The sequence below is a fragment of the Perognathus longimembris genome, chromosome 2, assembly GCF_023159225.1.
Source record: "Perognathus longimembris pacificus isolate PPM17 chromosome 2, ASM2315922v1, whole genome shotgun sequence".
Taxonomy (NCBI): domain Eukaryota; kingdom Metazoa; phylum Chordata; class Mammalia; order Rodentia; family Heteromyidae; genus Perognathus; species Perognathus longimembris.
The window spans coordinates 38,511,885-38,537,901 of NC_063162.1; the positions used below are offsets into that span (position 1 = coordinate 38,511,885).

The following is a 26,017-nucleotide window of genomic DNA, read 5'->3' on the forward strand; positions in this document are numbered from 1 at the left end:
AAGCACAATAAACTTTTTAAAGATAAATAGTATAATGAAATTATTTTATTTCTATTAGCTCCACTGACTAGGTGAGAAGTCTGAAAGTTACCTTCTGAAAATAATGACAACACAATAGCAAAAGTGGACATTAAAAGTACTGTGACTTAGGGGCCAGGCATAGCAGCTCATGCCTGTAATCTCACCTACTTGGGATGCAGGGATTGAGTGAATTATAGCTCCAGGCTGGCCTGTGGGGAAAAGTTTGCAAGACTCTATCTCAACCAAAATGCTGGGATGTATACCTGTCAACTAGTTGTACAAACATAGAGAAGAGGATGGTAGTCAGAGGCTAGCTCTAGTCAAGCATGCAAGTGTCTATCTGAAAAATAACTGAAGCAAAAAAAAGGGCTAGATGCATGGCTTAAGTGGTGAGTGCCGGTCTAGCAAGACTGAGGCTCTTAGATCAAACCTCAGTATCCAGAATAAGTAGGCAATACTGTGAATTTCAATGGGAAAAAAATGTCAAAAAGGCATGAAACAGAATAGTACAACCCTTGTTCATTCAGGTAGAAGCCTGTATGTCTAGCATATGTTTGGGAATAGTATTTCTCAATATTTGATGACAATCTTACACTAATGATAAGAACAGGATAAGCTTGCGCAATGAGACTTTATCTCAGTGTGGCTCTGGGCCATTCTAAGAAAGTGGTTCACAGAACAGACCAGCACAGCCTCATGAACAAGATGGAAATTCCCACCAGAGCCCTCAGGCCATCACAGCCCTCTTGTTTTTGCACCTTTACCCAACAGTGCCACATGGAGGAAGCTGGTACTCCTTGGAGACTAAGGGAAAGGGATGGCAATGACAGAGATTGCTCGCAGTGTTCTCTATAAACATCTAATCAACAGAAATTGACTGGTAACTAACCAGAAATTGTAGATGAGGAAAAAAAGAACAAGAAAAAGCCATCAAACACAGATGAAGAATAAGGACACCGAAAAGACAATGTCACGAATGAAAACCTAGTAGTGGCCAGGGCATGCTGAAAGACACATGGGAGCTGTCAAGTGGAGGCTACAGCAAGGATTAAGAACCAGGAAGCAAAGAACCCAAGTCCATGACTGATCTAATCGCCCGGAGCATACCCAGGCTCTTGATTAGCTTCCAAATCCTGAGCACAGATATCAAGTGCAGGGCAGGGGAATATTGCTTTCCTTGTTCCTTCCTACCAGCGAAATTTGCATAGGTGGCAGAACTAGGAAATGTCTTTTTTGTTTTGTCTTCAGCTGCTAAAACTTCCCATAGTTAGCATGTATTAAAAGGATTTTATTTAAAAAAATCCACAAGTATCAGTTATGTGTATTGATTTCAAAAAGCCTATTACATATAAATAGGACAAAAATATACTTGCATGTATTTTAAGAATACCTTATACAATAAATGAAGTCTAGATTAAACATTCAGAATCTTTATGGAAGAAAAAGTTCTCTCTCATATTTGCCTAGCTTTACCTTGAGTTGTGAATGTCCTTTTCTGATTTCAAACCAGTAAGTGTGTGTGTGTGTGTGTGTGTGTGTGTGTGTGTGTGTGTGTGTGTGTGTATGATCATTTTTGGTTTCCAAATTTTATTTTCAGTTATCTATGCAAAACTCCATTTCATACATATGAAGCCTGTACTTGCAATGTTAGGGAAGCAATACCATCTATTTCCCATGCTCTGAGTTACTACAGTGTGGTACATAAATCAAAGTGCACGTTGAACAATATACAAAATCACTGAAGACTTTGTGGACTTAGAAAATCAATACACACAGAGAGATTATCTTACATGTTCATTTAACTTAAAAAAAATCAAATCCAGTTTCTTACCCATTCCTAGTGTAAAAAAAAAAAAAAGAAAAGAAAAAACACACCAAAAAAACCAACCTTTCACACAGGAGAACCTTAAATTAGCTAACATGCTGTTTGTGTGCCTCAAAGCTCACAGTGGGAGCTTCCACAGTCAGTGGCTTTCCTGCACTACCATCTGGTGGCCAACTCAGAGAAAGCAGCCAGACTTCAAAAAGCAGCAGCTTAGGGATTTACACCCGACTTCACCTCAGAGCACTAGACTTCCCATCACCTAACACAGTGAAAGCATGCAGAAGCTCAGAGTTTACTAACATGCAATGGTGTCTACACTTTAGAATTTCTCACTGAGCATTCTCCAAATGACTGAAGTCACTCGAGCTCCCTTTTTTATTTGCATACATGTCTCTGTTTCTTGTGGACTTGGATTCCTTTTAAGCCTGTTCACTTAAAAACAGCAGCAGCATTGTGTGTGAGCCTCTGTAATCATGAAAGTGTCTGAGCTTTTGGATTCTATCTATACCTCTTTGAACAGCGCATGGCAATCACTTGAATATTCCATCTATTCCTGTGTTCCTGTGAGCTACATTACTTTAATAGCGATAACCAAAATAGAAAGTCATGATACATTGCTTAAGATTTTGTTCTTGATAGACTGCTTACTTGTGTAATGAAATGTTACTGGATTAAGGGTTGCAATTACTTTCTTCTGCTGGTCCAGGTTTATTTTTGACAGTCTGTTGAGCTTCCTGCTACAAATTTCTGAGCTAGTCTGATGTAAATAATGCCATACACACAATAATGATCACTGAATAAAAAATATATATATAGCTTGCTTCACTGAAATGGTGATCATGTCTATAATTTCAGGCACTTGGAAGGCTTAGAATGGGAAAAGCAAGGTTCTTGCCCCTGAAAATACCAAGGCAGAAGGATGGTAGAAAAATTCTTTATGTTGTGTATGAGGGAGAGGAAACAAGGGTGGGAATTTACTAATCTGTTGACCTGGAGTAACCAGAATGCATCTTCCTTCTTTAGCTACCCTGTTGAGAGTAGCTCTGAGGTTCTTAAAGCCCAGGACCTTATGCTATTTACTAGTCTGTGAGAAGGGAAAAATATTAGTGCCCACTTTTGTTGAAAGGAAACTGAAACCCTAGATGAGCCAAATTCACACAGGGCTTCATGAATGATGCTGGTACCTGGTTTTTTACTATAAATCCTAAGTCAAGCCATGGATTTATGAACACACCTACTTGAAAAATAACTTCCTTCTCCCTCTAGGTCACAGGCACAGTCTGAGAGTGCTATCTGCAAGAATTGGACAAGTGCATAAGCCCAGATCTCCACATATGAGAACATTGAGGGCCTCAAACCTGCCTGCCATTAGGCTTGCGATGACAGGTCATCATGTGAAGTCCTGATTGAAATGTGTTTCACAAACTTCCTTTATTGCCTCTAAACATCTTCCATAGTTCCTGTATCCCATCATCTGGTCCCCTACTTCTTCAACTAAAGCACTAGAAAGCCTAATTTAAAATGCAAAAAGGAAGGAATCCTATAGCAAATGTGAATGAGAGAGCCACTGTGAGCCATTAAGAGCCTCCCAGTGACTGGCTGATTGGATGTTAGGTGGGGAAAAGGTTTCACTTAAGAGAGAGGAAGGTTGAATAAGGGATCAGCAGGAAAGCTCAGTATAGTCTGCACTGCCAACAATAATTGCCTAAGGAAGGGACCAATAAAAAAAGAAAGAAAGAAAAAAAGAATAAGTGTGCTCTAATTTCCCATCAGGGAAAATGCATCAGAGCTGTGAGTTGGTTTCCCTGAAAACATTTTGCTTCAGACTTCTCAAGAGCAAATGAACCAATCTTTTGTTGCTGACAGCAAATGATTAAGAGAGAATGAGAGACATACAATTTTAAAATATGAAAAAAATCCCTTTGGCCATTCCACAAAATGATCATATAGCCTTCATGATCCCACAAAACAAAATGGAGTATATGACATCCCCTCAAAAAAAAAAAAATCTCAGGATTTTCAGCCTGTAAAAAGCCCCATGACCCTATGTGTTTTGAAGTAAAGTTTTTTCTTTTTTTCCATGGTCCCAAAACCCACAACAATCCAACAATAGATCAGTGGAAATATGTTAAGTAGCATGTAATAAACCTCCTTTAGGAACTTACATGTATGTGGGGTTGTGAAACACTAGAACCCAATTGCATGGGACGTTATGTGTTCCACCCTTTGGCAATCCATCCATCATAGGGTAATAAACACTACTAGACAGAGGTGGTTCTGAGAGGACAGATTAATTCTAGGACGCTGAGTATAACTCGCTGTGTGGTTGTGTGTAAGACATGGGAGTTGCCTTCTCCAGGAAATGAGAGCATTGGTTCTAGTGACCTTGGAAGTCCTTGCAGCTCTGACAGCTCTGAAAGCTCTGTGCTTTCATTGTTTCCCACCTTAGCTGGATATCCCTCCCTGCCCCTGGGTCAGCATATCCACAGCATGTAACAAAATTCGATTCACAGAGAGCAATTTGTTAATTTGCACATTCCACATTGTGAGTTTTTCCAATTTGTTCAAAACACATTTCAAGATGTCCTGCCCTGCTCAGGCCTCCGGAGAGCCTTGCATGGCACACAGAACATTCACGCTGTCAGCCACTATTCACAAGCCATTTATGCAAAATAAAGAAGCAAATCCATCAATCAGAGTGGGAACAGAAGGAGAAGTGAGAGAAAATACCTTGAGTACCATTCACCTCTTTGCCCTTGAGGATGTGTGTGGTGTTTCGCAAAGCCTGAGTTTTCTCAGACTTAGGTGAGTTGGAGCAAGTGATTCAAGCAAGGAGTTTGGTCTGGGACGCAATGGCCACTTCTGAGAGACCTCCCCACTGCCTCACCGGCACTAGCTCCAGCTGGGGACCCCCCAGGGCACACATTTCAGAGGCCCAGATGTTGAGATACCCAGGTGGCTAAAGGACATGTGTCATCCATCCACAACATAAATGGATGTAGGGTCTAGTGTGTGACTCAACTAGTATGACAGACAGCAGCAATGGAAAGCTAAAAACAACTCAGAGAACAATATGGACTTGGACAGGAGAGGGGGCAAGAGAGCAAAGAGGGAAGAAAGTGAGAAAAGGCTGTTACCACACACTAGCAGAGGTCATGATGGGTTATGAATAATTTTTATTTTCCTTGTATCATTCCTCCTGTACTGTTCATATCTGCTGTTCAGTAACCATTACTATTTTATAATCAAAACCTAATCCCATATCTGGTAATATAGAGATGAGAAATATAGATCTATATATCACAAAACCTCTGCTCAAGTCCCATTACTAACATGCACGTGCACACACACAAACACATACACACACACACACCTAATGTTAATATTGATGCCTGACTAGTGGGTTTGTGGGTTGTTTTTTTCTCCTTGTTGCTAGCTTACATCTATTTATATGTACCACAAACATGATATCCTGGAAAGTAATTGTAATATCAGAACTCATAAAACCCTAAACAACCAATTAAGTATTATTTTTTTCTTTATTGTCAAAGTAAAGTACATAAGGGTTACAGTTTCATATGTAAGGCAGTGAGTATATTTCTTATTCAAATTGTTACCTCCTCCCTCATCCCCCCCCAATTAAGTATTATTTAAGTTAAAAAATATAAAGTAACTGTGGACGCCAGGCACAGAGGATCATGCTTGTAATCCAAGATATACAATGTATAGATAGAACACCAGGGTCTAAGGCAAGCCAGGGACAAAAACTGGAGAGTATTAGAGAGAATGAAGACTAAAACAAAAGAAGGGCTAGGGGTGTGGACTCAAATGGTAGAGTACTTGCCTAGCAATTAGGAGGTCCTGAGTTTGAATTTCACTATGCATCCCACAAAAGAAAAGAAGCTATTACACATCAATCTTCAAGCTTGTACATTTGAATGAATTTATATGAGCAGGGGTCTTTAAAGAAAAAAGAATGGGGATAACAGATTTGGGCAAGTAGAGGCTGTTAATGCCTAAATGTAGTAAGGAAAATTTCCCTAGTGCCCATTTTCCCACACTTTAATCTCTACTGAGTCCAACCCCAAATCAGGTTTCATCCAGAATATAAAGTTTTTCTTTTTTCCTTTTCAATATTTCTTTTCATTGCTAATTTATCATTTGTCACTAGAGGGAGCAGTTGTTCCACTTCTCTTTCAGCACATTTTGGCGTTGCTAGCACATTCTTCATTTTCCTTTAATTTGCTTAATTAAACATAGAATTTTGAAATGTGAATCTGTCGAAGGGTTCATGGATATATACAGAGCATCTAAAAGATCACCTACTTGTCTGTATTGTTTTTGGATGCAATTTTGTAGTTACTCCAATGGTATCTAGCACAATTTTGATACTGATAAAAATAAGTCTTTAAGATTATATATAGTTAGTATATTAACTATAATCTGTTATTATATTATTTTATTATATTAACTATAATTATATTAACTATAATGAACTTCTGCTAGCATCAGAATCACAGTTGTAAAACGTAAGAGCAATAAAAGAGATGGTGTTCTGGGGGTCCAGATTTTTATTCTGGAACTAATTCTGAGCCAGTTCTGAAGACAAATTAGTGCAGGACTCTAGAGTAAAAGAAAAATTTCATTTGATATTCTGCACTTAAGAAAAAGATAAAACACAGGAATTGGTACATACCAGGATCAAAACGAACACTTTTTAAACTAATTAACAGTGATTTAAAACAACAAAACTCCAGGGACCCAGGGCTTATCCGCCATTCATCTGCCTCCCACACCAGCCAATTCACTAAGGAGAGAGAACTAACATTCAGATGTTAGGACGATTCATCCTTGCACAAGTCTCATTATCACAGGCTCCATGACACATTACCAGACCACAAAATTCCCTAAATAATTGCAATAATAAGCTTCAAGCAAGAATTTCTGGGTAGCCTCCAAGTCAAAAAGCAACCTCAACAGGGAATGCGAGTGCTCAAGGTTTTTGAGCCCAATCAGCTTCTCAAGGTAGAAGATGAAGACAAGGTTAATTTTGTTTCCCAGGCTTGACACCAGCACATCAATCAATGACAAAACGCAGGTATTGGAAATGAATAAAGACTCTTCCATGAGCCCTGGGGTGAGGAGCACTGAATGCTAATGTCTTTCATACTTGCCCAGTGCGACCACTGACATTTATCATCAGCCTTTTCCTCCATTATCGATGCTCTTAAAAAATCATCCTCTGTTTGCTCAGAGGAGCAACAGGAAGAGAAAGCAGAAAGCAATTTGTGACAGTGCTATAAATACCCACCTTGAAAGCACTGCAAACTTGGGGTGCTTTTCAACAACGCCTGGCCATTTGGAGTATCTAAACCATGGAAGATGTTTTTTGTTGGCATTCCTCAGTCCTAAAAAGGTATATTTTAAAAGAGTAATTTTTCTTGCCACAGGTAGAAGAGAACATACTTGGGCTCCATATACCTCATCCACCAGAATGACATGGAATACATGCATTCATCTCCAAGCCCTGAGCTCTTCCACTGGGGCTCAATTGACAGTAATTCTTGCAAGCCATATGTCACTGAGCTCTCCTATTCTTTCTCTCTCAATTCCTACATCTGCATGAATGAATGCAACTTTCCAGTTTGCAGACAAGACAGAGGTTGACTTTCTGGCAATCACTTTGGGTTCAAAAGGATGCTTGGAGACAGAACTTTATCAAAAGAAAATAGTTTACTCCCCTTTATCTTTCTCCTTGTTTGAGCTTTTTCCATACAGCCAAGGGCAGATAACATGTCTAGGCCATAGCACAGTGATGCCTTTTTTCAAGTAGCCAAGCCAAGATGATTTAAAAAATGGCTCCAACTTTAAAGGTTAATGTGCTGGGTGCGTGTGTGCATGCGTGCGTGCATGCGTGTGTGCGAGTCAGGAAGGGTGTATCTATGGTAAAACAGTAAGTTATTTTTCTACAAAGACAAATCTCACCCACTGGTAATAGCCATTAAAAGCATCTTTCAAGAGAAAAGCATCCGGTGGCACCCAGGAAGTACCTAGAAGGAAAGTGCCATTTAGATGCCCTTACTTAAGTGTATTAGCAGTTCCTTTTGATCCTCAGATTCCTCTAGGTCTTGTGTCTGACAAGTGCTTTGGAAGCAGGAAGTGTCTGCTTAAAACACAAACCTGCACGGGTTAGCCAAGGTAATGGGAAACAAAATTCCCCAAGTGGCAGGAAATGCCAGTGGAGTGACAGGCTGGGAATCATCCGGGGGCTGAGCCCTCTGCCAAATGTCTAAAGATCTCATCGCAGACATCCACACACAATGCCTCCTCCTTCAGGGAAAGGGACATTTGAGTGTGTGAAGACTAGAGGGCTTCCCCCAAAGAGGAAAAAAAAAAATCAAATTCACATGAAAACAAAGCATTTACTTTAAAGCCTTCTAAAAATGTCACAGCCAGCCAGCCACACAGTGGGGATTAGAAGAAAGGGAGAGTGAAATCTCAGTAGAGGGTTTTGAGGAGGCTGGCAACTTTAAAAAAAGGTAAAAAATAGAAGGTTTTTCATGGCTGCTTCACACAGGATCACTCTCCCCAAGGAAGCATACTTTTTGAAGGATATTAAACTTTTCTCTCTCTTCTGTTTCCCTGATTAACAAGGGAAATGGAGCCGGTGCTACTCCGATAAACGCATCTGCATTCTTGTCATCTATATTAACTGAAACAAATGACTGCCTAGGAACGGAGTGACAAGGGAATCCCAAGGTCAGCGTGAGATTAGGTGTTCCCTGAGCAAAATGCACGGTGCACAGATTTTTCCAATTGAATGCTCAAAACACAAATCATTTACTCCTGACCTTGCCAGAACATGAGGCTCTTGCCATCCATTTTGTGTGTGTGTGTGTGTGTGTGTGTGTGCTCGTGCACGTGCACATGCACGCACATGTGTATGTATATGCTGATCCTGGAGCTTGAACTCAGAGTCTTGGAGCTGTCCCTGAGCTTATTTTTGCTCAAGGCTAGCACTCTCATTTCAGCCACAACTCTACTTCTGGCTTTTTAAAATTTATTTTCTTGGTACTTAATTAGAGAAGAGTCTTATGGGCTTTCCTGTCTTGGCTGGATTTGAACCACAATCCTCAGATCTCAGCCTACAAAATGGCTGGGATTACAAGCATGAGCCACTGGCACCCCAATTTCCAGCTTATTCTTATGAAGCAAAACTGTTCTACTAAAGTAAAATTTCAGTATTACAAGTAGAGAACTGTGCTACAGTTTGCCAAACTTAGATAAATGACTTCGTTTGACTGACTTAAACTTGCTGAGTCACCCACTTTAAAAATTGGAGGTGATTGTTGGGCATCAGTTCTCAGGCCTGTAATAAGCATTCTGGAGGCTGAGCTCTGAGGATCATGGTTCAAATCCAGCTGGGGGAAGGAATGTCCATGAAACTCTGATCTCCAATTAACTATACTCTGCTTCCACCCCACTCCCCAAAAAGCCTGAAGTGGAGCTGTGGCTCAAGTGGTAGAGCACTAGCCTTGAGCAAAAAAGCTCAGGGATAGTGCCCGGGTGCTAATTTCAAGCCCCAGGACTGGTACTGGCATACGTGTGTGCGCACACACACACGCGTACAAACACACACAGTGATGCTTGGTGAGTCTGCTTTAGTTCTACTAGTTTAGTTCTATTTAGTTCTATCTGAAGTTTTATTCTCTTTAGAAGAAATGTGTGTACAAATGTATGTGTATACACATATAAATGTATATATACATATATGTAATATATAAATCCTTGAAATTAATTTGAAATATTAGTAAATAAAGCTGCAGCTTGTGCTCAGTAAACAAAGCTTCAGCAGATGGGACCACCTGTTAGAGGAAACCCTCTCAACATCCTTTGCAAAGCCCATTCACTTTCATTGCTGTAGTTTAAACAGAACTCATCTCTATACACCTAGGAACAAAGGGAAGAAATAGGAGGGGAGACCTGATGGACACAGCTTAGGCCCAGATGTCTACATTCTTGTATCTGGGGACTAACACTCAGAGATGCAGACCACATAGAAGGGGAAGGAAATGGAAAACAATTCCACCAAACTCAAGCACTCTGGACTTTTATACACGTCAAACTACGTTCACAATTTGGTTCTGCATTAGAAAGCCGGGAGTGTCAGGGCTCTTGAGTCCTGTTTTCCCCTCTCACTCAGGCTGCAGCATGCATGAGTGAATTTCCCTGGCACAGAAACAGGAAAACAGGAGATCAGCAGATTTGCTTACTGCTGTTCCACTTTTTTTCTACAACATCTGACCTATTTACAAAAACCATACATCTTTCTTTTTCCATTGTGATAACCTGGTCAGGAGAGGCCGGCCCAGTGTCCCTTACCAGCATGTGCTTACTTTCTCTTCTCAGTTTAGAAGTGGCTTTTTGTGCCCATGACCTCAACTGAGTGATTCTAGCAAGGCCTATTTTGTGTTTACTGGAAGTAAAGGAAGAGAGGAATTGATTCTTAATTCCTTTGAAATACAGTATCTTCCTTGGAGCTGTGGCTCTCATCCAGCTGCTCAGACATAAGACTTATGGCAACCAATCTTTACAGTTTATTTGGCAGTAAACATTTTGGCTAATGGCTTCAATGATACTCTATGATTCTCTGGATGCCTAACCTGTGTTACTGGCCTTCATCCCTTTATCCCTAGCAAATTCTGGGTCTCAAGAGGTCTTTGTATACGTGCTATTGTACATATAGGACAGAGTGAAGGTCCTAGGCCCTAGGAGTAAATAATCTGCATTTATACAGAAACATAAAAGAAACCACTTACTAGTTGCCACATTTGTTAAAAAAAAATCAAACTGAATTTTATTAATAGATTGTTGCCCAATTTATCTAACCTATTATTGTAACACTTAAGATGTTTTTCCATGCCAACTTTTAAAAACTCAGTGTATGTTTTTCACTTCTCAAGTAAGACATGAAATTTCAAGTGCTGAAAGGGGAATAGGGAGGGGTAAGTGGGAGGAAATGAGGGATTGAGGTAACAATAATTATAACCAAATATACTCATTACCTTACTTATGTAACTGTAACCCCTTTGCTCATTACATTTTTCAATAAAAGTAAAATTATACAAAAAAGAAATTTCAAGTACTGTCAATAACCATGTGCTGTTAATGGCTGTTTTATTTTTATTTTTTATTGGGTGGTGGAAATCTGAGCTAGGAAGTCTCATTTTGTTAAAGAAGAATATGTAACATGGTACTTAAGAGTTTCGTTCAGGGCTGGGAATATGGCCTAGTGGCAAGAGTGCTTGCCTCACATACATGAAGCCCTGGGTTCGATTCCCCAGCACCACATATATAGAAAATGGCCAGAAGTGGCGCTGTGGCTCAAGTGACAGAGTGCTAGCCTTGAGCAAAAAGAAGCCAGGGACAGTGCTCAGGCCCTGAGTCCAAGCCCCAGGACGGGCTCAAAAAAAAAAAAGTTTAGTCTAGTTGTCTTTTGGAAAATACGTCTGCAGCTTGTATTCACTTTGTTGTGCAGGCTAGGGGAAATGTGGCCTGTCAAATTTCCCCTCTTTGGCCCTTTTTCATACCCAACTTAACATGAATATATGAACATCTTTTATAAACAGAGTGCTACGAGAAATAGATAAAACAACAATGGTGCATCCTCTACTGAATATTGAATACTACTTTGGCCTCTTAGAACTAAAAAAGTAGCACAATAAAGGCTATTTTCATAACTACTGGCACTGTGGCATTTTGTATATGTGCCAGTACTGGTGTTTGAACTTAGACCTCATGTTCTCACTTGGCTTTTTTACTCAAGTTGGTGCTCTATCACTTGAACCATAACTCCACTTCTGGCCTTTTGTTGGTTAATTAGAGATAAGAGTCTCATGAGCTTTTCTGTCTGGATTGGCTTCAAACAGAGATCCTCAGACATACTGAGTAGCTAGGATTAAAGCACAAGCCACCAGTTCCTGGCTAAGGGCTTTAACTCAGAGCCTCACTTTCTCACTGCTGCTGCTCTACCACTTGAGCCACAAGCCCACTTCCTATTTACATAACTAAATCTTAAATGTGCAATGTTTATAATGGAAAAAAAGGAGAGAAAAAAACCAAAATGAGTTTCAAGCTCAGAGGATGAAAACATTCAGTGCTGAGTGAGAGAGAAAGAATGAGAGGGTGTGTGTGTGAGAGAAAGAACGAGCCCCAGTTATAGAGTTCGCCAATTCCCATGATGTAAATACTCTCACTATAGCTAATTTCAAGCTGCCTGAAGTATTACTGAATATGTGACAATAAGCAATCTCTTCTCTCCTGTCAGTGTGAGCTAGCTCTAGCATGTCCCTGGAAACATTTCAACTTACAGGAAGAACAGTTAGCCAAAGCAGGCTATCAATCCAGCCTTGGAAGAAGAGTAGGAAAGGCAAGAATACTTAGGTGAGGGGGGAGAATGAGTGGAAAAATTGAGAGAGATGAAAGTACATGACAAATCAGGAAATAAGTGATCTCTTTGGACCGGAGGAAAACATACTTTAGGGGCTATAATAGGAAATGAATCTGGAAAAAAATAGCTAGGGATCAGACTGTGATAAAAATGATATGCAGAAACAACAGAAGGCATTTTTAAACAAGGGAATTTACAGAGGCCTCTGAGTTAAAAAATTAATAAAAGGGTCGCATTTCCTACTTCACCAAATACTTACATGATCATATTATTTCCTCACACTGACCTGTAGAGAGTGCTGATATCACCATTCTTTTTTTTTTCTCCAGTCCTGGGGCTTGAACTCAGGGCCTAGGTACTGTCCCAGCGCATCTTCTGCTCAAGGCTAGCACTCAACTGCTTGAGCCACAGTGCCATTTGTGGCTTTTTCTGTGTATGTGGTGCTGAGGAATCAAACCCAGGGCTTAATGCATGCTAGACAAGCTCTCTACCACTAAGCCACATTCCCAGCCAGACATCACCATGCTTGCTGTGGGAACCACAGAGTGGGGCCTGACTGGACAAAAGCTCTTTTTGTTGAGATGATATTAACAGAAAAGATCTTGAAATGTGAACACACTTGGGTAGGGTGGACCCTAATCCAATGACAAGATCCTTTAAGAGATAGGGAGACATAGACTTTCAGTATCTACAAGCCAAGGAACACCATGGATTTCCCAAACACCAGAAGCTAGGCAACAGCAAGAAACATTCTCCTCATAGCCTCCCTGAGAGACTAGCTTGCTAACGCATGTCCTCTGTGAGAGGAGAAATCTCAGCTATTAAAGGCACTCAAGTTGTGGGTACTTCATGGTGGGCAGCTCTAGCAAACTCATACAAGAGAGACAAATACTAAAAACTGATATTTCAAAGGGAAGTTCCTTTATTCAAAACCACTAACCTAGAAACTGGTAAGACTGGAACTAGTGCTCAATCTCTCCATTCCATAGAGATGTCTGTCTTTCAAAGATCAAGGTCCAGGAAATATGTGGGAGTTGAATTAGATGACCTCATGGGGTGGAAAGAAAATGGAGGCTTCGATTCCTATGAGGAACATGAACTCATGGCTTGTGCTGTCATTTACCCACAATCCCCCCTGCCTGTGCCCATGGATGTAAACACACAGATCTGGGCAATCTGCTGGCATCCAGGTAAGACTTGTTGGCAGTATGGCAGTGCCAGGCCTCGAGGCAGCTCCAAGTAGTTTTCTCTGCACTGTTTACTTTGATAACTGACACTCTGCTGGTGCTACAGTGCCACCCTTCAGCCTTGCCCCAAATAGAAAAGTCACTTGAGCAAAGGAGTGATTTTTACCATCGCTGAAGGATTTGACAAGTATATCCCAGGGGTTTCTGCCACCTTCCGGGACACTGATCATCCATTCTCGGACCTGTGGCAAGGTCACTTCTAAGAGCAGAAGGGAGACTCACCAGCACATGGGTGTCAGGCACCCCTGTATATCTTGGTCTGTAAACTCTGCAGAAGCTACTTAGCCTTCAGAAAACCTGCAGAATGCAAAATGAAGTAACAAAACACATTTTGGCAAGCTTGGTGAAATGTTGAACTTTAACGGCTAGAAATTCGGATGCTCCTGCTGACACTGAGTATAAGACGAATGAGAGTAAATCTATCAGTTCTAAACACTTGTTAGCTACCCCCCTTATTCCAGGTACGAACTTCAAGGGATTGTTTCTCTGCCATTCACACCGATGAGTTTGTGCCCTTATCGATTTTAGTACACATACCCTTGCCACCATTAGTTTTTCCATTGTTGTTTCTCAGAGCAGCCAGCATTGCTCCTTGGGATAGAAATTCTGGCAGGCTACAGGCATGGCTGATGGCTGTGAAGAGCAGTAAGGATCCTGTCTCTTCAGCATTGGAAATACTTCAGGGAGCCCCAGGGGTTCTCTCTTCCTGGATAAGCTCCTCCCATGGACACCTAAAGCTAGCACATAGGAGCTGAACACATGGTAAAGCCATCCTCAAGGAATGAAACAGTAGACAAAGTCCTAGCCAAGATCCTCTTCCAGATGTGTTGAGAAGAAAAATCACTGGGAAAGCATCCATTATGCCCTTTCAGTATTCTCCATATCCTGTCCTCACTGAACTCAAGGAAAGCCTTAGGGAAAGATTCTTGTTTTCCTTTCAAAGTCTTAAGGGCCATCAAGAATGGGTGAGATCCCTATAAGGAAGCTGATTATCATCACCAAAGAGTCATAAATGCCAAAACCACATCACAGAATGCTCTCAGGTGGAAATCCTCTGAAGTTAACAACAGTAACCTAAAAATTCAAGCCTACTCTAAACAAGTGATTTTTTTTTTTTTTTTTTTTGCCAGTCCTGGGGCTTGGACACAGGGCCTGAGCACTGTCCCTGGCTTCTTTTTGCTCAAGGTTAGCACTCTACCACTTGAGCCACAGTGCCACTCCCAGCTTTTTCTGTTTATGTGGTGCTGAGGAATCGAACCCAGGGCTTCATGCATGCAAGGCGAGCACTCTACCACTAAGCCACATTCCCAGCCCTGTTTTCTTATTTTAAAATGACATTTCTAAAGGTTACTTGTATGCTTAAGGTGTCTCTTCTCCTTTGATGTCTCCTTCCACTGGCTTTATCAATAAACATTGTTTGATAGCTATTAGAAAATTTCACATAGGTTGGCTGGCTTTTAGGTGCTGAGGTGCACATAGCTTTGTGAGGAGCCATCCAATCACATCTATCTGGATACAAACCATTCTGGTACATTCCCTTTGGTCCCCAGGGTACTGCTGAGCTCTGTTGCGCACAACAGGATGAGGTGAAAAAAACTCACCTGCCAATCAGAGTTACTACTTGCCAGAAAGACAATTAAAGTCCAGAAAATTGTTATCTGGGAGTAAGTGGCACAATGATGTGCATACGGTAATATATTTAAAAATGGAACGACTTTATGTGTAAATCCTAGCTCTAGCATTTAGTGGTTATGAAAACCTGGACAGGTTATTTAACCTCTGAGCCCACTTATTTCTGTATAAGAGATCAATAAAAAATGTGCAGTGAGTAAAGTGGCTGGGAAGTGTGCATAGTAGGTGCTCTTTCTCTCCTCCCTTTCCACTGTGTGCAGATGCTCTCTAGAGGAGATAATCATATGATTTAACTCCATATCTCACTCTTTCTTCCAGTTAAGAAGTCTGTGTTTAGCTGACTTCTGGTGGCTCATGTCTATAATCCTATCGACTCAGGAGGCTGAAATCTGTGAATCATAGTTCAAAGCCAGCCCAGGCTGGAAAGTCCATGAGACTCTTATATCCAGTTAACAACCAAAAGGCTAGAAATGGAGCTATGGCTCAAAGTGGTAGAGCTTTGCATAAAAGCTTAGGGATAACACCCAAACTGTGAGTTCAAGTCTCAGAACTGGCATAAGAAATTCTGTGTTTAAGCACACTTTCCAGTCATTTAAATTGTCTTCACAATGTTCTGTTTTCAGAAGAAATTAAAGTATGTCTCACATACTCATTAACAAAATTTCCACATTTTAGAGGCTTCAAAGCTAAATAGTAATGACTCAAGATTTAGATAGACTCGAAAAGATATACAAGAACGGATGCTAACTAAATGTTTGAGAAGTTAAATTCCCTTTACATTTTCCTGTTTTCTGCTGTTCTATGAAGATACTTTTTTTGGACATTCAACCTAATCAATAGACAATGAATGAAGAAAATACAGTTAAATAAGATTTCTCCTGACTTGTGACTGTTTTCTAAAGTCCCTGTATCTTTTTTTTTCAAATTTTATGCCCAAATATTAGCCACCACTTTGCATAGTCTCATCAGCACTGATTTATGCAATTCTTTTTTATGTAATTCTTGTCACTATTAGTAACCAACCAGACACTGAATATAATGAACCATAAACACAGTCAGACTGAATGACTGGTTTCTCATGTTCTCATCATTTTAAACTCAAGCAGCAGCTGGCTTTTCTGTCTTGTGTAGAAATTAGTTATCTAAAGCCATTACTATTCAACATCCTCTTGTCTTCTATTTTGAAAGTATGCACGTGGAGCTTCATGCTTTTTTATGTTATTTTCTTTAAAAATCATGATCAAATTTGGATTACAACTACTGAATTGTCAACTTCACTCAGAGTAGAAACCTCTCAAGGATTGTATCTCTCAAAAATCTTGTCCTCCATTTTTTTCTCACATTAAAACACATACTGTATGTACAAAGGAAATGAGATGTGGGGAGAAAAGCACAACCCACAGAAAGGGAAACAAGAATGCAATCTAGAATGCACTTTCTCCCTCTTTGCACTTGCCCTTGGGCTCTTTCCTTCAGTTTCTATTAATGACAGGCAGCATTCTAGACTCTCTCTCTCATGTGTCTAGAGACTGGCTAGAAGCCCCCGTGAAATCATAAACCCAACTCTGATAAGAACAGGAAGAGCACTTCCTCTACAATACGGAAGAAAGCCAGGAAGCTCGGGTTACAGAATGGCCCTTGCCAAAGAGAAACCCCACTCAAGGCTGTAGGACAAAAATAGGTCACCTTTTGGCTTGGCCTAAAGTAGGACATCCCAGGATGGTGCTTTTATTAGATAAACAAAAGGGTTCCTCTGTCCCGCTTGACTCCACCTGAGCAGGAAGGGCAGAATCATTGGCTTATCTAACTTGAAATGTTTGGAGTTCACAAATACGTTTTCTGTGCAGGAAACATTGAGCTGAATGCTGTTACCAGCAAATTCAGTCACAGATGAAACTGGTTTTAAGACAGTAAACTTGGTGCTCTCAGCAATTAAACTCAAATAAATTTATACTTTCCTCCCCCCCCCCCCAAAAAAAAACATCCCTTGGGAAATGTGGCCATAGTTTTAAATATGAAAAGTTCATTTGGCTGCCAGAGGCTCATGCCTATAATCCTAGTTGCTCACTAGACTGAGATCTAGGATGGAGGACCAATACCAACTAGCAGACAAATCAGTCTTACCCCCAATTAACCAGTATAGAGCTAGAAGTGGAAGGGTGGCTCAACTGGTAGAGTCACAGCCTTGAGCAAAAATGCAAGAGAGCAAAAGGTGCTGAGTTCAAGACTCAGGACGGGTACAAAAGTAAAATAATATTCAAAAGTTGTCCACTATTGTAAAAAAAACTACTTTTGGGGGGTCAGTTGTGGGGCTTGAACTAAGAGCCTGGGCACTGTCCCTGAGCCTCTTTGTGCTGGAGGCTAGCGAGTCTCTCACAGGGAGTTTTCTGCCCAGGCTTGCTTTGAATCATAATCCTCCGATCTCAGCCTCCTGAGTAGGTAGGATTATAGGCATGAACCTGTATAGCCCAAAACTACATTCTTGTAACCTAATAAATAAGTAAATAGACTAGACGTTGCTGTTAAAGTATTTCTTTAAAGCAGTGAAGCCATTTTCAAACACCAATGTATAACACAGAAAAGAGACTTTTAGTTATTAAAATATTTTACACACCCAATTATACTAGCAAATTTGCTCACTATAAAGCTGATTAATGAGAGTAAGGTATTTGCTTGGGACTTACCTTCAAACTTCAAAGAGAACATCATAGATAATAATTGTCTCAGCACTCAAATGATGTCTGTCTTTTTTTATTTTTACCCTACTATAGTTAAACATTCCAATCATAGACAAGTAATTTCAAAGAATAACTCTTCTCAAATTTTTACCCCACTAGATCAAAATATTCTTCAATGAAACATAGACAATGACAGGCTTTATTCAAACTATTCACAAAACAACTCAAGTAGGCATCAAGAGTTAATATATTTGAGATTTCAGTATGCTAACATCATTATGGTCCTTTTAAAACCATGCAACAATTGAAAATTTGATTAGGCTCCTTGCCATGTGTCCCCACATTTAAGGCATTGTGACCACCAATAGACTGGTCCTGTATCAAGGTCCCTTGAGCTACATCAGCCAACATCAACTCAGTTTTATTCCTAGTTTTCCTTTAATCCTCTACCCAAGCATTCCCCAGGCTTAAGTCCTATCATGCAAGAGTCTACACTAAGGGATTGGTTTCTGATCCCCAAGTTCCAGTCTCTAAAATCAGATCTTTGCTCCCTGTTGCCATCTCTGAGAGCAAGCCTCTCCCCTAGGTGAGGGTTCCTCTTTCTGTTCTCTTCTACTCTATGCCACACACGGATGTTCCTGCCTACGTCTTCTTCAACAACCACAGTCTGGTCTTTATTTTTCTAGCCACAGGGCCACACAAGAATAAGTTTTCGTAATTACATAATGGATGTCTCATAGTTCATCTTTCACTTCCTAAAGAGGGTTTAACTATGTGTCTGATACAGCTTGGGCTACCAGGAGAAACAAGATGATGTCCTCCAGGCCAACCCCAAAAGCCACAATCTAAAGGGCAGAAGTGCCAACGAATTCTGACACTGCATGCAGTAGTTATGGTATAACAACTATTCTGAGAATATTCAACAAGAGCACACAGAATAGGGATATTGACCTTTGGAGGACCACGGAAGGAGGTTTGAGTTGAATGTCACTTTTCCTTATGACCTTGGATGAGGAGATCAGCAAAAAGAAAACAATGGTGAAATCTTAATCACAAATACCTGCCACATAACAAGGGGGTATTTTAGGGGAAGAAGCAAATGACATTTACTAGATTTAGCCAGTCACCTGTGGCACACAACCATTTCATTGGAGATAATACAGTGAAATAAGTTGCCTATGGTTCATCTTCAAACAATGAGTTGAATTATATGGCTCACTTTCATAAAAGAGTAGTAGAGGAAACTTAATGCTATGAATAAACTAAGTATGCAACATAGTGGCTTTAGTTTTACTTAAAATATATGTAGGAAGCATTTTTATTTTTGCCTGTACTGGGGCTTGAACTCAGGGGCATCTCACTTGCTCAGTTTGATTGCTCAATGCTGGTGGTGAACCACTTGAGCCATGCCTTCAGCTCAACTTTTTGCTGGTGAATTGGAGATTGTGTTTCACAGCCTCTTCTGCCTGGGCTTGCTTTGGACTGTGATCTTATAGGTCTCAGCCTTTTTTACTTTTAGTATTTGTTGATCGTGGGGCTTAAACTCAGGGCCTGGGCTCTGTCCCTGAGCTCTTTCACTCAAGGCTAATTGAACCACAACTCTATTTCTAATTTTCTGGTGGTGAATTGGAGATAAGAGTCTCACGGACTTTCCTGCCCGGGTTCACTTTGAGCCATGATGCTTAGATCTTAGCCTCCTGAGTAGTGAAGATGACAGATATGAGCCACCCACACATGGTTTATGTGGCAATTTTAATACAAAGTTTAAAGTAACTCAAAAAGTACCACCAAAGTCCATCAAAATGAGTGACTGTGAATAAATTACTAAGAACACAGACTGACAAGCACTTAACTGTGCCTTGAGAGAATCAAGTTTACAAGGAGCAAATATATTAGCTTTTCAGAAGATAGATACATGCTGTAAACAATGCTATGAAATTCTGTTCCTAAGACATTTAAAAACCATTTGAGTCTCCTCTCTGAGAGCTAAAAACATTGCCAGTATTTCCAGTGCTCTGTTTATGTAAAAGCCATGCACACCTGTAACAGACAGCACACCTGCCTATATTTCCACAACATCATTTCAAAATCTTGTAAAAACTGGCAGCTCAAGGAAATTTCTTTGGGTCCTGTACTAGCTAGAACCTTCAACCTGACAATCACACACCTGGAGAAGTGAGCCGCTGTGTTTCTTGCAGATTCTGCACCTGCCTAAGACCTTCATGGGCTTTGTTATCATCAAGTGCCTTCTATGCCGATGCATCACCCTAGGTCTTTTCTCTTTCTGACTGATTGCCTCTCTTGTCAGTGCTAATTAATGATGCATGATGGCATTTAAAGCTATTTCCATAGAGCTTTCTCAGTCTTACTCACCCAGCAAGTCTAATGCAGCCACTTTTTGAAATATGACCTTAATTAACCAAAGTGATCTTACATGGGGAGCCCTGAATCTCTTCAACAGGCTCTTGATGGCCAAATGAGTGCATTCCTAATACTTTACTGCTTTTAGAAATCTACCCACTCCCTCCTAGACACATCTCTAATTGGTCCTTGTAAAATGTGTTTCTAAAACAGATGCCAACTCTAGGGGAAGTAGCTTTCAAAGTAGAGTCAAAAGTGTAAGACATGTCAGGAGATGGTAGCTCGGGTCAGTAATCCTAGCTACTCAAGAGGTTCAGATCTGAGGATCACAGTTGATCAGGAAAGTACGTGAGACTCTTATCTTCAATTAACCACCAGAAAACTGCAAGTAGAGCATTCGCACCCAGGGCCACGAAAAGAAGAGAGGGAGGGAGGGAGAGAAGGAGGAAGGAAGGAAGGAAGGAAGGAAGGAAGGAAGGAAGGAAGGAAGGAAGGAAGGAAGGAAGGAAGGAAGGAAGGAAGGAGAGACAGAAAGAGAGCGAGAGGGAGGTAGGGAAAAGATAAGACACAGCCTGAGCAAACTGGAACCAACAGCTCTTTGAGGCCAAATGGGACGATGGCTTTATCCCTTTTGCCCTCTGGTATTTGAATCTAAAAATGATGTCCAAAACAGACTATTTCTTTGAGTATGTCCATCATGAAATTGCCTTTTACTGAGTGAGCTTTGTTCCTGTGCTGTGATTTATCTTAAAAGAAGCAAAATAGCAGAAACACCTAAGCTTCTAATATGTAGGCAATCAACTTGTTGTCAAGAGCAAATCCTTGGGGGAATAATCACATGTCTCCCAGAGGCATAGAGAATGATTCAGCAAGTTAAAGAAGCCAGGAAGGAAATATTTAAAAGAACAAGATAGAATCATTGGAAACTCAGGGAGAAAACTTTGTCTAGTACTTGCATAAGCAATTTAAGACACAAAAAAAAGATAATTGCCAGAAAGCACTGTGATAGAGCAAAGAAATAAATACATCTGATCTGAAAAAGGTATCTCCAAGGCTTTCTTTAGAACAGAGATAATATCTATCACCAAAATTATATATATATATATACATATATATGATATGAGAACATACTGTTTAGCTTTTCTATTTGTACTAGTTGGATCTGACCAATTAAACTCTAAGGTTATTCTCCCAGAACTAAAAATGGTATCCACAAAAAACATAGGCCCATTGTTCAAAGCACAATAGAATTCATGCATTTTCAACAGATACATCATTTCATTTTTTTTCTATGTCTTTTGACTATTTCTTAGAGAAATGACATGCTGTCTCCTCTGGCATTTCAATTAGACTGGCTGATGTTTCCAGGCTTTTTGGAGGGTGCTATTTAGAATAATATATCACTGTGTTATATGTTTTATGTCATATTATACTTGAATTCATGACGAATTTACATCCCAACATTTTGAAGTGATGGAGAATTTGAGAAAATATTACCTCTTCCAATTTTGAAAGAAATATGTCTCCAAAAGGGATCTCAGAATCCTTATTTTTTTTAGTCCTAGAAATTCATTTTATGCTCACATTTTCCATGTAAAGATACTAACAACACAACAGAAGCAGAACTGCAAGTCTGTTAGCATAGATTTATATTTCAGTAATATTTAATAAATGTGAATTTATGTAGCATAGTACTCTATATAGGTCGAATATGACTTTAAAACTCACAATATCAGAGAGGACTTTAAAAAGAGAGTTTATGGTTATTCTAGTCAAATATTCCCTCACTTTATAGAGAAAGACACAAACCCAGAAAAGTTATAAGTTCTCCTAATGAACCATTTCTTAGAAGCAGGGACGTGACAATGCATGTGAACACATGCACATTTTCAACTGCACATGAATCTATCTTGAATGGCCCAGAGTTCAAATTGTCTAGAGCCTCTGTCTAGAGCCACATCCGCTCACAGGCTGCTTCCTTAAAATGAAGGCTCTGGATATCATATTCTTCATGGGGCGAGCATCTCTGAGTATCCAGTCTGGCAAGAGAAATTCATTCAACTAAACAATAGTCAATGAATTCTATACTTTCCATGCTATCCTATTACATTGCCAAATAATACTTAAAATCGCATCCTTAGTGAGACACCGGTGGAACACACCTGTAATCCTAGCTACTCAGGAAGCCCAGATCTCAGTATTTTTCAGTTCAAAACCCGCCTGGGCAGGAAAGTGCATGAGCCTTTTATCTCCAATAAACCACCAAAAAGTTGGAAATAGAGATTTGGCTAACGTGGCAGAGTGCTATCCCTGAGCAAAAAAGCTCAGGGACAAGTGCCCAGGCCCTGAGTTCAATCCCCAGGGTGGACATAAGATAATAATTGTAATTAATTTAAAAATTACATCCTAAAAAGCAATGCTTTATAGTTATTAAAACAGAGTTATCCTTCTCTCTCTTCTCTCTGGCTATGGATCACCTCAGTCATAGGCCAGCAGTTCAGTAATAAACTTTCTCTCCTGCCTGAAAAAAACAACAACAGTTATCATAAAAAGTGAATCTGAATGGTATTTTAGTGCACAAGATGACTGTTAATGGATAAGAACAGGCAAACATCAACTATGGGAGTACTGTGTATGATTTTAACTATGTGATGTCTTTGAAAAATCCAAATTATGTAGGCAGAACTGCCCTTAGAAAAAGGCAATCAGTGACTTGAAGACAAGTTAATCGTGGGGCAAGTGTAACTACTACCTGAATAGCTCAACAGCAGGGGGAGAGTGAGAAATGATTCCCTTACAGGTTCAGATTGGACAAGGTCAAGAGTCATGCAATCAGATAGAAATGCACATATTTTGCTCATAAGAGTGAAGAGATGGATGGGAGGACAGCCTCTTCTCACATTATTCCCTCTTCTGTGCTCACCCCATCAGCATGATTGCCTCCCTACAAGGCAGGTGAGAAGAGAGTTTTTGTTTGTCGTTTTATTTTTTTGTTTTTTGTTTTTAAGCAAGCTGCTTAGCTGGTGGCAGAAGTCATTGTGGTGTAGGCGTTCCAGGGAGCCAGAGAGGAATAGTGCTAGTGCAGGTGGACTGGGCAATAGCAGGATTGCTGAGGAAAGAACCAGAAGGAAGAGGAGATTTATGACACTATTTAATAAGAAGCAGGCAGAAAAAAAATTCAGCAAAGCACTGGCAGAAATCAGTGGTTTTCCACAACCAAAGGCCAAAGTTCTCTTTTCTAGATGATTCTGCTGACAATGACAGACAGATACAGGCAGACAGACACAGACACAGAGAAAGACCACAGAAAAGGCAAATATAGCACAGACTCCAAGCTATCAATAACATTTATTTTATGGTCTCTATGTTTTCTCTGCCGTTTTTGTAATGTTCTGATTCCTTGAAGACACTCACCTTCAAGATCTGTTTTCAGTAATCCTCAATATAAAATTCTGCATGCAGGGGCTGGGAATGTGGCTTAGCAGTAGAGTGCTTGCCTAGCATGCATGAAGCTCTGGGTTCGATTCCTCAGCACTACATAAACAGAAACAACAAGAAGTGGCGGTGTGGCTCAAGTGGTAGAGTGCTAGCCCTGAGCAAAAAGAAGCCAGGGACAGTGCTCAGGCCCTGAGTTCAAGCCCCAAGACTGGCAAAAAAAAAAATCTGTATGCAGTGTTCCATCTCTTGACATGTTTACTGCTACATATATTGGGTGTGCAGACATTTACAGGTTCTAAAAGAATTCTTAGACAAAACATGGAATGATTTTAGCATTTTAATCTTCTTCCTGTTCATCATAGACTACCTTAAATGTGGTCTAGAATGGCTAAACTAGGTGTTTTGTTTTGTTTTTAAAAGAAGAACAAGACAGTAAACAGTTATAAGTCCTGAGCTCAATTCCGAATACTGCAAATAAATGAATAGGCAAATAAGTAAATGTCAAGTCCTAGTGATTCTTGCTGTTGTTTTGTTTTGTGAGGCTAAGAATTAAATAGAGAACCTCATGCATGCTACATGAGCACTCTGCTACTGAAACAGCGTCCTTAACTTACGTTCGCATGTTTTTAATCAATCTAGAAAAATAAACAGGATCACTGGGTTTCTACCTTAGATAGACAACAAAATTACCTGGGGAGTTTTTATTTTTTTTAAAAAAAACATACCAATACATAGGCTCCAGAGATGCTGACTTAATTGGCTGGAGCAGTGCCCAGGTATTGACATTTCTTAAGAACTCTCCAAGTATCCCTCAGGTGATAATGTACAGTACAAGCAGAGAGATTCTGCCCTGTATTTGTTCATGAGTTCTATAGATAAAGTTCTCTCTTCTAAACTTGTTCCTGAACCTTACATTGTGTTCCCTTGTAGGATGTCTCTTTTTGACTCACTTTTTCAAATAATAAAATTTTTTTTCTTTGGTCAATGTATTTCTCATGTACTCAGATCTAAGGAAAAGATTAAGAAAGAAGCATTTTTCCATTTTTGTCTTTATCAGCGACTAAAATGTCAAGGATAGAATCTCTGGAAAGTTTTTTGTTGTTGTTTTCCTGTCTTTTTTGCCAACAACATACAGTTATTTACCATTTTTCATATTCTTAGTGTTTCTTTGTCTTCTTTAAGACTATAAAAAGTGCTTTTCTTGAAGATATGTCCAGCTTCAAACCTATTATTGAATAGGGGTAAAATAAAATGCAAACAAAAGCTTTTCTGAAAATTAATAACTAAGTGAAGTAAAACCACCTCATGTGTGAATCTAGGGGACACAGAGCAATAAATAAGAAAAATTTGTAGCCTTTTATTACCTACATTGAGGAAAATAAAAAGTTGAAACAACAACAACAAAACACAACGAGGTAATTTCCCAATTCTAAAAGGCAGGGGACAAAAACAAAACAAAACAAGCTGAGATTATAGGCATGAGTTGTGCTGCTTGACTATGATCTTGCTTTTATAAACTTCAGTATCTTAAGAATTTTCTAGAAAATTTCTTTTGAGACAGATGACAGATTTTCACAAATAGTTTGATTTCAACTTTGTTTTGGATCAGAAAGTTAGTGAACAAACTCTAGACTGGGCTCATCTTTTCCTCCTTTACAAAGGGTTTGCAGTTGTTTGGAGGAACAGATGTGTGTGTGTGTGTGTGTGTGTGTGTGTGTGTGTGTGTGTGTGTGTGTGTGTGTGTGTGTACATAGCACTCCACGGACAGTGGAAGGGTGGCTCTGTTCCATCAAGACATTTTAATGGCTCTGCAGAGGCCCTCACACTGCTGCCTTTGCCAAGAAATGCATTCCACTAAACCTTTGAAATGGTCCAGAAACACGGAGAAGACCAGCATTGTTTGACATGGAAAATTTATCTCTGCACTAGTTTAAACTTTGTCCCTCTGTTGAAGGGGATTATACTATGCACACAAAGCATGAAACAGTGAAGAGTCTCCTGGGATAAAAGAGTGTTAGGGGTTGAATATGCTAAATGACATCATGGCATTCATCAAAAAGTGAGTAAAATGGTCACCATTTGTTCAGGAAAGGCAATTTTTACAGATGAGATTTCCCCCTCGTTTGTAAAATCTGTAACTAAACACTTTGGCTCATTTCTTGCTTTATGATTATACTTTTTAAAGGGTTCATGAAGCTTTATACATAGGAAAATATGTGGCTTTTGTAACAGCTATGGAAAGTATCTTGAACATTATTTAACTAAAGGTGATCTACTTTTAGTGCAATGAACTCCAACATAATGGATTGAAAACTACTGCTTGCCCAAGTGTCTGATTGTTCTCTGCTTTAGTACACAAAAGGTG

General features: G+C 39.8%; 1 protein-coding gene and 2 long non-coding RNA genes across 8 annotated transcripts in view; 1 reads left to right on the forward strand and 2 right to left on the reverse strand.

Annotated features, from left to right (window-relative positions):
• The window catches only part of Ank3 (ankyrin 3), a 526,258-nt gene that overhangs the window by 311,325 nt on the left and 188,916 nt on the right, over positions 1-26,017 (reverse strand). The gene's annotated exons all lie outside the window — the stretch shown is intronic.
• LOC125346352 lies at positions 14-18,828 on the reverse strand. The gene is made up of 3 exons (XR_007209913.1): positions 18,819-18,828; positions 8,566-8,571; positions 14-258 (listed from the first exon to the last, which is right to left on the reverse strand). It is a non-coding gene; the product is annotated as an uncharacterized LOC125346352 (long non-coding RNA).
• Positions 9,933-11,552, forward strand: LOC125346351. The gene is made up of 2 exons (XR_007209912.1): positions 9,933-11,147; positions 11,331-11,552. It is a non-coding gene; the product is annotated as an uncharacterized LOC125346351 (long non-coding RNA).